The 12,168-nt window shown below is 42.3% G+C and overlaps 1 long non-coding RNA gene across 1 annotated transcript; it reads left to right on the top strand.

The window, feature by feature from the left end:
• The first annotated feature begins 263 nt into the window (after window positions 1-263).
• Window positions 264-8,854, top strand: LOC133803986 (uncharacterized). The gene is made up of 2 exons (XR_009878248.1): window positions 264-776; window positions 8,221-8,854. It is a non-coding gene; the product is annotated as an uncharacterized LOC133803986 (long non-coding RNA).
• The last annotated feature ends 3,314 nt before the right edge of the window (window positions 8,855-12,168 follow it).

Here is a 12,168-nt window from a genome sequence, read left to right as displayed (position 1 = left end):
AATAGGACCTAGTACCCAGCCATTATTCACCATTTGCTCTAAGTTCAGAGGCTGCTAGTGTTAAGTGAGTGAGAGAGTGTAAACACTTGGTTTGGGGAAAAACTATAAGCTTAAACATCATAAGCTTATCAAACACTTGGGAAGTAAGTGAGTGCTATAGTATTTCGGTGGATGTTAGATTGATCTTGCAATCTTTGAGGTAAACCCAAAACTCTAGTCCTTTCTGTATTCTATGTTATTTCTTTTCTCAAAACCTTCTACTCAGTCCCCTAACCTTATTCTTATTTTTGGTTAGGGAATCCAAGTTCTTAAGCACTTAAGTGGTGGTAAGCATATTTTCGTTTAATGGTTTAGTCTTCCTATTCTCTTTCATTTCATCTCCTTTCTTTAGACTCACCCTTGTTCATTGTGGTTTTAGGAGTGTTCCAAAAGTCCTAACTCAGTCCATTTTATCCCGGTAACTTTGGTAAGGAAAATAGGCTAGAATCAATATGTTATGTGCTTATGTTATCTATATGTTTTATGTTATTAATGTGTTATGATATGTATGTATGTTTGTAGGCTTGGGCATATGACCCATATGACTAACAAGACCCCAAATGGATTATGGGCATATGACCTACTTAGCTAGTAGGACCCCACTAATTCCATGGGCATATGCTTGTTTAGTCTATGGGACCCCAAGTAATAATGGCCATTATAATAAGTGTATGTTATATGTATTATGTTAAGTCTTTATGTTTTCTTATGAAATTGTGTATATGACTATGTGTTAGGTTTTTCCTTGCTGGGCATTAGGCTCACTCCTTTCTGTTTATGTGCAGGAAAATAAGCTTAGAGGCGGTAAGATTCGTGATGCTTGGGAGGATGTGTATCGATGATGAATGGAGTCAAGGGGCCGAGCGTTATCGATTCGAGGATGTAGTCTCCTTTTATGTTTTTTATGGTTTTACATGTATTTTCCGCATTATTATGTAATGTCTTTTATTTTAAATCTTATTTTGTTTTAAAGACAATGGGATCCCAAAATCCTTCTTAGTATTCGTTTTTTTGTAAATAACTCTTATTTTCAAGTTACTCAATAAATTATGGTATTTTCGTAAAATGTAAGTTTTTATGTATAGTTTCGATAATGGTCCAATTAGTCTAGATTAGTGGGTCATTACAGTTGGTATCAGAGAAAACGGTTCCTTCGCATGAAGTTCTCCTCGATACACATGCTCAAAGCTCCGAATCGGACCGCCAAGTAAGTGTTTAAGTTACAAGTTACAAGTTACTTTGTCTATGTGTATAGCTAACAACTTTAGTGTTTATGTTTCAGTTAAAAATGAATGGAGCTTTAACCTACCAAGATATCCGAGCCATTAAGGCCTTAAAAAGAATAAGGGAGCCAAGAAACACCGTAGGAGCCTTAGAAAGGATTACACGAAGGTTGCTTTTGTTTCACCAAGCAATAGGTGGCCTTCAAGAGGCTAAACAAATAATGCTAAGATCGACAGAACAATATGTATTAGTGATTAGGTTGTTTAAAGATTTCCATCCTGTAATAGCAGCCTTAGAAGAAATATGGGAAGAAATGAATGATGAGGATGAATCACCATTAGCAATGAGATACTATTTCCTCTTAGTTAGGTTCACCGCAAAATTTGAATTTCAATTCACCAAGGAGCAAAAGAATAGGATTCTCACAAACCTTCCTAGAGGGCATTTTGATGCTCATGATAATGATGACTATGAGGCTATAGATGATGATATGTTAGATGACGGATCGGATGTAGAAGATCCCGATTTTTAGATTAGTAGTTTTTATTTGTTTTATTTACTTTTATGTTATGATTGTAATAAGTGAAATTGTTTTCCAAATGAATAAACATACTATTTGAATATCATGTGTGAGTTTGAAATTTTTTTTTCACAATCATAATAAATACTAAATAAAATGAATAATGACTGAGTTCGGTGAGGGTGGATACGAATCAATGAACCTGGTTTCCTTGTTGAGAGTTAGGGGGCCTTAGTAGTGGGAACGATTTTACTGATCCCAGCCCTCCCTCAATATGGTTAACTTTGGAACAAAGATAAGTTTCGAGCCTGAGAATTAAGTCATATAGGATGATTAGAAACACACTTAGAAAATAAATATGACTTGTTTTTCTAAGTATAGAAACCCACTCTAATAATAAATAAAGACCTATATAATTTTTCATAAAAAGTCATAATAAATAGGTCCGAGATATGTTTGTTTTAGAATAAGTTTTTGCCTTAGAGCCTATTAGGAAAAAGTTCTAACATGTTTCTTTTAACTGTTAGAACTCTGCTACGATGTCTCTCCGAAGATCTGCTCGCACCAACGGGAACGCTTCCAACGATGTTCCAGCGACCAATGCGGTCCCTACCGTTCGCCGAAGGAGAGTACGTGTTACTGCTCGCCGCAACGCACCGGCACAGCCAGCTGACAACACTGCAGAGATTGCCAGACTACGACAGCAAGTCGAGGAACTTCTGCAGCAACAACGCCAACAGGCTCAATCTCAGCCTCAGCCTCCGCCACAGCCGCAGCCGCAGCCACAGCCAATGGCCCCAGCACCCCAACAAGTTGGTCCGTATGGGGGATGGCCTATGACGAACTACGCTCCTTATCCTGTTCAGCACATGGAGCCAGTGTACGAGAGGTTCCGCAAGCAGCACGCTCCGAACTTCGAAGGGACTACGGACCCCTTTGAAGCAGAAGAATGGCTAAGGAATGTGGAGCCGATCCTAGCCCACATGAACCTTAGTAATGCAGACCGCATATCCTGCGTCTCATCTTTGCTCAAGAAAGATGCCAGGATATGGTGGGACTTGGTCCAGCAATCCCACGATGCTGCCACCATGACGTGGACCCGATTTGTGGAGCTCTTCCACAAGAAGTACTACAATTCAGCAGTGCTTGCTACGAGAGTTGAGGAGTTCACCAATCTAAAGCAAGGGAATTTAACAGTGGCGGAATATGCTCGTCAGTTCGATCGCTTAGCGAAGTTCGCAGCAGAGTTGGTTCCAACCGACTATCTAAGGGTGAACAAGTTTGTTAGAGGACTTCGCCCGAAGATCGAGATGGGGGTTAAACTAGCAAACCCGGGAAACACTTCATATGCCGACGTTCTTGAGACGGCAATTGAAGTAGAAAGGTTGCAAGCCAACGTGAGCAAAGAAGAAGCCAGCAAGCCGGAACCTAGGCAGCAGAGCCAACCTCAGGCCAGTCGGAACAACAATCAGTCCAGCAACAGTCAGTCCAACAACAACGGTAACGGACAGAAGAGAAGGCATCCTGACAACAAGCAAGCCGACAACAATAAAAGGGCACGACCAAGTAATGGGGGAAATAGGTCGGGCTACGTGGAATACCCGCCATGTGCCAAATGTCAGAAGAAGCACCCCGGAGAATGCCGTGCCAACACCAAGGAGTGTTTCAACTGTGGTCAAGAAGGGCATCGTAAAAGAGACTGTCCTCAGCAAAAGCCGGAAGGAAAGAAGGACGAAAAGATGGTTCCTGCTCGGGTTTTTGCTTTAACCCAAGGAGAGGCGGATGCTAGCAACAAGGTGGTCACAGGTCAGGTTTCCATCCTCAATAAATTATGTCATGTATTATTTGATTCGGGAGCCACCCATTCGTATATTTCGTTAGGAATGATAGATAAACTAGACAAACCTAGTGAAAGATTTAGAACTAGGTTTGCAACCGAGTTGCCTTCGGGCAAAGTAGTTCTATCATCACGAATTGTACGAGGCGTACCAATCAAGATTGAGGACAAGGAACTAGAAGGAGACCTGATAGAGCTGGTGATCAAAGACTTCGACGTCATACTAGGCATGGATTGGCTAGCACGGCATGGCGCAACGATCGACTGCAGACGCAAGAAGGTGACATTCGATACTCCTGACGGCCAGAAACTGTGCTTCATGGGACAAGCTTCAGGACTACGCACACCGTTAGTATCATCTCTCAAAGCTCAGAGAATGATGGAGAAAGGATGTCAAGCATTCTTAGCCAACATCACGAATGTGGAGAAGGAGACATCACTCAAAGTTGGAGATGTTCGAGTCATACAAGAATTTCCAGAAGTTTTCCCCGATGACTTGCCAGGATTGCCGCCAACTAGAGAAATAGACTTCACGATAGAATTAGTACCGGGCACCGAGCCTATCTCTAAGGCACCATACCGGATGGCACCTACGGAACTCAAGGAGTTAAAGACGCAGCTACAAGAACTCCTAGACTTGGGTTTCATTAGGCCAAGCCATTCACCATGGGGAGCTCCGGTACTATTCGTGAAAAAGAAGGACGGAAGTATGCGCATGTGCATAGACTACCGTGAGCTGAATAAAGTAACGATTAAGAACAAATACCCGCTACCTCGGATTGATGATTTGTTTGATCAACTCCGAGGCGCGACTGTATTCTCTAAGATCGATTTACGGTCCGGGTATCATCAGCTCAAGGTAAAGGGGGAAGATATTCCTAAGACAGCCTTTAGGACTCGTTATGGACATTACGAGTTCTTGGTTATGTCTTTTGGTCTTACTAACGCGCCAGCCGCGTTTATGGACTTAATGAATAGGGTCTTCAAGGACTACTTGGATAAATTCGTCGTTGTGTTCATCGACGACATTTTAATTTACTCCAAGGATGAAGTGGAGCACGAGGAACACTTGAGGATAATTTTGACGCGATTGAAGGAGCACCAACTCTACGCGAAGTTCAAGAAATGCGAGTTTTGGCTCTCACAAGTGGCGTTCCTCGGGCACATCATATCGAAAGACGGAGTTGCAGTAGATCCATCGAAGGTAGAGGCCGTGAAAGATTGGCCTAGACCAAAGAACGCGTCGGAAGTAAGAAGCTTCTTAGGGCTAGCAGGTTACTATAGAAAGTTTGTAGAGGGCTTTTCTAAAATAGCCACTCCACTCACCAACCTGACCCGGAAGCAACAAAAGTTTAACTGGAATGATAAGTGTGAGGAAAGCTTCCAGTTGCTTAAGGATAAGCTTTGCTCAACACCAGTACTTAGTGTCCCAACACCCAACGACAAGTTCGTTGTCTACTGTGATGCATCAAAGTTAGGATTGGGATGCGTACTGATGCAAAATGACAAGGTGATAGCCTACGCGTCACGTCAGTTAAAGGAGTATGAACAACGCTATCCAACTCACGATATGGAGTTGGCAGCGGTGGTCTTTGCGTTAAAAATCTGGCGCCATTATCTTTACGGAGAACGGTGCGAGATTTATACGGACCACAAAAGTTTAAAATACTTCTTTACTCAGAAGGAGCTTAACATGAGGCAGCGCCGGTGGTTGGAATTAGTAAAGGATTACGACTGCGAAATCCTATACCACCCGGGGAAGGCAAACGTAGTTGCCGATGCACTTAGCCGAAAAAGTTATGGGAACTTAGCAGCCTTATCCGGAATAGAAAAGCCACTACAGCAGGAGCTTATCAGTGCCGGAATAGAAGTGGTTGTAGGCAAGTTGGCTAACTTGTCTATCCAATCGAATCTGCTAGAAGACATACGGAATGGTCAGAGACATGATGATTCACTAGCAACGCACATGAATGCAGTCCGAGAAAGCAAGACTACAGATTTCTCAATATCCAGTCAAGGTTTATTGAGATATAAGGATCGAGTATGCGTGCCAGACGATCAGAGTATTAAGAAGACGATCCTAGAAGAAGCGCACAGTACTCCGTACTCAGTTCATCCAGGGTCTACCAAAATGACTCATGACATCAAGGCAGTCTATTGGTGGCCAGGGATGAAGAAGGACATAGCAGAGTATGTATCTAAGTGTCTGGTATGCCAGCAAGTGAAGGCGGAGCATCAGCGGCCTGCAGGATTATTGCAACCACTTAGCATACCGGAGTGGAAGTGGGACGATATAGCCATGGACTTCGTGACGGGTCTGCCAAAGACAAATAAGCAGCATGATTCTGCTTGGATAGTCATAGATAGACTAACCAAGTCGGCTCATTTTCTGCCTGTTAAGACTTCTTATACGGCAGACCAATATGCAGACATCTACATCCAAGAGATTGTACGATTGCATGGAATCCCCAAGACGATAGTATCAGATAGAGGATCAGTGTTTACGTCAAGATTTTGGAGAAGCTTACAGCAAGCCATGGGTACTAAGTTAAGTCTTAGTACAGCTTTCCATCCTCAGACAGATGGGCAGTCAGAGCGTACGATTCAGATTTTAGAGGATATGCTACGCGCATGTGTACTTGACTTCGGAGGATCGTGGAACAAGTACTTACCGCTGATCGAGTTCTCGTACAACAATAGCTACCAGTCGACGATCGAGATGGCACCTTATGAGTTGCTATATGGAAGAAGGTGCCGATCACCGTTGCACTGGGACGAGGTAGGAGAAAGGCAGCTTCTAGGGCCCGAAGCTGTTAGGCAAGCTCAAGAAGCAGTAACGCTTATTAGACAGCGTATGCTTGCTGCTCAAAGCCGACAGAAAAGCTATGCAGATACCAAGAGACGCGATGTGGAGTTCCAAGTTGGAGATCAAGTCTTCCTGAAGATATCTCCTATGAAGGGTGTCAAGCGGTTCGGGAAGAAAGGCAAGCTCAGTCCCCGATTCTTAGGTCCTTTTGAGATATTGGACAAAGTGGGACCAGTTGCGTATAGACTAGCCCTACCGCCAGCACTAGCCGATAGTCACAACGTCTTCCACATCTCGATGTTACGCAAGTATGTGTCAGACCCATCTCACGTCCTCAAGTACGATACCATAGCACTCCAGAAAGACTTAAGTTACGAGGAACGACCGGTTAGCATCCTAGATAGGGGGATGAAGCAGTTACGGTCCAAGAGCTTTCCTATAGTTAAAGTTCTGTGGAGCAATAGTTCTGAACGCGAGGCAACGTGGGAGTTGGAAGAGGACATGCAGAGCCGGTATCCGGAGTTATTTGGTAAGTAAATTTCGAGGACGAAATTCTTTTTAGTAGGGGAGAATTGTAGAGTCCAAGAACTTTACTTAGCTAATTGTTTAGTAGTATTATAGTATGTTTAGTGTTATCATTGTTACTTTGGATTTTTGGTTCAGACCGGGAGTTATTTGGACACTCATAGTAGTACTTATAGATTTTCTAAGTTTAACCTATAGTTTAAGAATATTAAGTATAACCTAAGGTTTGATTAATGTGTCTGATATTAAGGAATATATTATTATATTATAAGGTTTAGACATCAACCAATAGGATTTTAAGCACATGTTTTGAATGGTAATTAAGGATTTAGTATTTTTGAGGATTAAATTAAATAAGGGTAAAAGTTTGAATGTATAGGGTCAGTCAGCAGCTTTGAGCACGTTGAGGGCTTAGTCAAGGCTGTTTAGTCCATTCAAACTTAGCTAAAAATGTGTAAACTCGTGTTTAAATATTCTGCGTATGCCGATATATCGCAGCTATAGGGGGCGATATGTCGCAGCACGTAGATACGGAAAACACGAATCGATGCACGGTCGCCTCGGGAACAAAGGTCCAGGCGATATATCGCCTATAGGGGGCGATATATCGCCTCCACCAGCATGTTTTCAAATTCATTTGAATTCTTTTCCCTTCAGCCATTCAAACGCCTTCAACAGTCCAGCATCTTCTGAACGAGTCTTCAGCCTCTGCTGAACGATTATTCAAATGATTTTCACCTAAAAAGCCATTATTTTTATTCAAGTAAAATCAAGATATTTTCATTCCCAAACTCTATAAATAGGACCTAGTACCCAGCCATTATTCACCATTTGCTCTAAGTTCAGAGGCTGCTAGTGTTAAGTGAGTGAGAGAGTGTAAACACTTGGTTTGGGGAAAAACTATAAGCTTAAACATCATAAGCTTATCAAACACTTGGGAAGTAAGTGAGTGCTATAGTATTTCGGTGGATGTTAGATTGATCTTGCAATCTTTGAGGTAAACCCAAAACTCTAGTCCTTTCTGTATTCTATGTTATTTCTTTTCTCAAAACCTTCTACTCAGTCCCCTAACCTTATTCTTATTTTTGGTTAGGGAATCCAAGTTCTTAAGCACTTAAGTGGTGGTAAGCATATTTTCGTTTAATGGTTTAGTCTTCCTATTCTCTTTCATTTCATCTCCTTTCTTTAGACTCACCCTTGTTCATTGTGGTTTTAGGAGTGTTCCAAAAGTCCTAACTCAGTCCATTTTATCCCGGTAACTTTGGTAAGGAAAATAGGCTAGAATCAATATGTTATGTGCTTATGTTATCTATATGTTTTATGTTATTAATGTGTTATGATATGTATGTATGTTTGTAGGCTTGGGCATATGACCCATATGACTAACAAGACCCCAAATGGATTATGGGCATATGACCTACTTAGCTAGTAGGACCCCACTAATTCCATGGGCATATGCTTGTTTAGTCTATGGGACCCCAAGTAATAATGGCCATTATAATAAGTGTATGTTATATGTATTATGTTAAGTCTTTATGTTTTCTTATGAAATTGTGTATATGACTATGTGTTAGGTTTTTCCTTGCTGGGCATTAGGCTCACTCCTTTCTGTTTATGTGCAGGAAAATAAGCTTAGAGGCGGTAAGATTCGTGATGCTTGGGAGGATGTGTATCGATGATGAATGGAGTCAAGGGGCCGAGCGTTATCGATTCGAGGATGTAGTCTCCTTTTATGTTTTTTATGGTTTTACATGTATTTTCCGCATTATTATGTAATGTCTTTTATTTTAAATCTTATTTTGTTTTAAAGACAATGGGATCCCAAAATCCTTCTTAGTATTCGTTTTTTTGTAAATAACTCTTATTTTCAAGTTACTCAATAAATTATGGTATTTTCGTAAAATGTAAGTTTTTATGTATAGTTTCGATAATGGTCCAATTAGTCTAGATTAGTGGGTCATTACAGTTGGTATCAGAGAAAACGGTTCCTTCGCATGAAGTTCTCCTCGATACACATGCTCAAAGCTCCGAATCGGACCGCCAAGTAAGTGTTTAAGTTACAAGTTACAAGTTACTTTGTCTATGTGTATAGCTAACAACTTTAGTGTTTATGTTTCAGTTAAAAATGAATGGAGCTTTAACCTACCAAGATATCCGAGCCATTAAGGCCTTAAAAAGAATAAGGGAGCCAAGAAACACCGTAGGAGCCTTAGAAAGGATTACACGAAGGTTGCTTTTGTTTCACCAAGCAATAGGTGGCCTTCAAGAGGCTAAACAAATAATGCTAAGATCGACAGAACAATATGTATTAGTGATTAGGTTGTTTAAAGATTTCCATCCTGTAATAGCAGCCTTAGAAGAAATATGGGAAGAAATGAATGATGAGGATGAATCACCATTAGCAATGAGATACTATTTCCTCTTAGTTAGGTTCACCGCAAAATTTGAATTTCAATTCACCAAGGAGCAAAAGAATAGGATTCTCACAAACCTTCCTAGAGGGCATTTTGATGCTCATGATAATGATGACTATGAGGCTATAGATGATGATATGTTAGATGACGGATCGGATGTAGAAGATCCCGATTTTTAGATTAGTAGTTTTTATTTGTTTTATTTACTTTTATGTTATGATTGTAATAAGTGAAATTGTTTTCCAAATGAATAAACATACTATTTGAATATCATGTGTGAGTTTGAAATTTTTTTTTCACAATCATAATAAATACTAAATAAAATGAATAATGACTGAGTTCGGTGAGGGTGGATACGAATCAATGAACCTGGTTTCCTTGTTGAGAGTTAGGGGGCCTTAGTAGTGGGAACGATTTTACTGATCCCAGCCCTCCCTCAATATGGTTAACTTTGGAACAAAGATAAGTTTCGAGCCTGAGAATTAAGTCATATAGGATGATTAGAAACACACTTAGAAAATAAATATGACTTGTTTTTCTAAGTATAGAAACCCACTCTAATAATAAATAAAGACCTATATAATTTTTCATAAAAAGTCATAATAAATAGGTCCGAGATATGTTTGTTTTAGAATAAGTTTTTGCCTTAGAGCCTATTAGGAAAAAGTTCTAACATGTTTCTTTTAACTGTTAGAACTCTGCTACGATGTCTCTCCGAAGATCTGCTCGCACCAACGGGAACGCTTCCAACGATGTTCCAGCGACCAATGCGGTCCCTACCGTTCGCCGAAGGAGAGTACGTGTTACTGCTCGCCGCAACGCACCGGCACAGCCAGCTGACAACACTGCAGAGATTGCCAGACTACGACAGCAAGTCGAGGAACTTCTGCAGCAACAACGCCAACAGGCTCAATCTCAGCCTCAGCCTCCGCCACAGCCGCAGCCGCAGCCACAGCCAATGGCCCCAGCACCCCAACAAGTTGGTCCGTATGGGGGATGGCCTATGACGAACTACGCTCCTTATCCTGTTCAGCACATGGAGCCAGTGTACGAGAGGTTCCGCAAGCAGCACGCTCCGAACTTCGAAGGGACTACGGACCCCTTTGAAGCAGAAGAATGGCTAAGGAATGTGGAGCCGATCCTAGCCCACATGAACCTTAGTAATGCAGACCGCATATCCTGCGTCTCATCTTTGCTCAAGAAAGATGCCAGGATATGGTGGGACTTGGTCCAGCAATCCCACGATGCTGCCACCATGACGTGGACCCGATTTGTGGAGCTCTTCCACAAGAAGTACTACAATTCAGCAGTGCTTGCTACGAGAGTTGAGGAGTTCACCAATCTAAAGCAAGGGAATTTAACAGTGGCGGAATATGCTCGTCAGTTCGATCGCTTAGCGAAGTTCGCAGCAGAGTTGGTTCCAACCGACTATCTAAGGGTGAACAAGTTTGTTAGAGGACTTCGCCCGAAGATCGAGATGGGGGTTAAACTAGCAAACCCGGGAAACACTTCATATGCCGACGTTCTTGAGACGGCAATTGAAGTAGAAAGGTTGCAAGCCAACGTGAGCAAAGAAGAAGCCAGCAAGCCGGAACCTAGGCAGCAGAGCCAACCTCAGGCCAGTCGGAACAACAATCAGTCCAGCAACAGTCAGTCCAACAACAACGGTAACGGACAGAAGAGAAGGCATCCTGACAACAAGCAAGCCGACAACAATAAAAGGGCACGACCAAGTAATGGGGGAAATAGGTCGGGCTACGTGGAATACCCGCCATGTGCCAAATGTCAGAAGAAGCACCCCGGAGAATGCCGTGCCAACACCAAGGAGTGTTTCAACTGTGGTCAAGAAGGGCATCGTAAAAGAGACTGTCCTCAGCAAAAGCCGGAAGGAAAGAAGGACGAAAAGATGGTTCCTGCTCGGGTTTTTGCTTTAACCCAAGGAGAGGCGGATGCTAGCAACAAGGTGGTCACAGGTCAGGTTTCCATCCTCAATAAATTATGTCATGTATTATTTGATTCGGGAGCCACCCATTCGTATATTTCGTTAGGAATGATAGATAAACTAGACAAACCTAGTGAAAGATTTAGAACTAGGTTTGCAACCGAGTTGCCTTCGGGCAAAGTAGTTCTATCATCACGAATTGTACGAGGCGTACCAATCAAGATTGAGGACAAGGAACTAGAAGGAGACCTGATAGAGCTGGTGATCAAAGACTTCGACGTCATACTAGGCATGGATTGGCTAGCACGGCATGGCGCAACGATCGACTGCAGACGCAAGAAGGTGACATTCGATACTCCTGACGGCCAGAAACTGTGCTTCATGGGACAAGCTTCAGGACTACGCACACCGTTAGTATCATCTCTCAAAGCTCAGAGAATGATGGAGAAAGGATGTCAAGCATTCTTAGCCAACATCACGAATGTGGAGAAGGAGACATCACTCAAAGTTGGAGATGTTCGAGTCATACAAGAATTTCCAGAAGTTTTCCCCGATGACTTGCCAGGATTGCCGCCAACTAGAGAAATAGACTTCACGATAGAATTAGTACCGGGCACCGAGCCTATCTCTAAGGCACCATACCGGATGGCACCTACGGAACTCAAGGAGTTAAAGACGCAGCTACAAGAACTCCTAGACTTGGGTTTCATTAGGCCAAGCCATTCACCATGGGGAGCTCCGGTACTATTCGTGAAAAAGAAGGACGGAAGTATGCGCATGTGCATAGACTACCGTGAGCTGAATAAAGTAACGATTAAGAACAAATACCCGCTACCTCGGATTGATGATTTGTTTGATCAA

Source organism: Humulus lupulus, chromosome X, assembly GCF_963169125.1.
Source record: "Humulus lupulus chromosome X, drHumLupu1.1, whole genome shotgun sequence".
Taxonomy (NCBI): Eukaryota; Viridiplantae; Streptophyta; class Magnoliopsida; order Rosales; family Cannabaceae; genus Humulus; species Humulus lupulus.
Note: the sequence above shows the minus strand (reverse complement) of the source record. Positions and strands in the feature narration are given on the sequence as shown.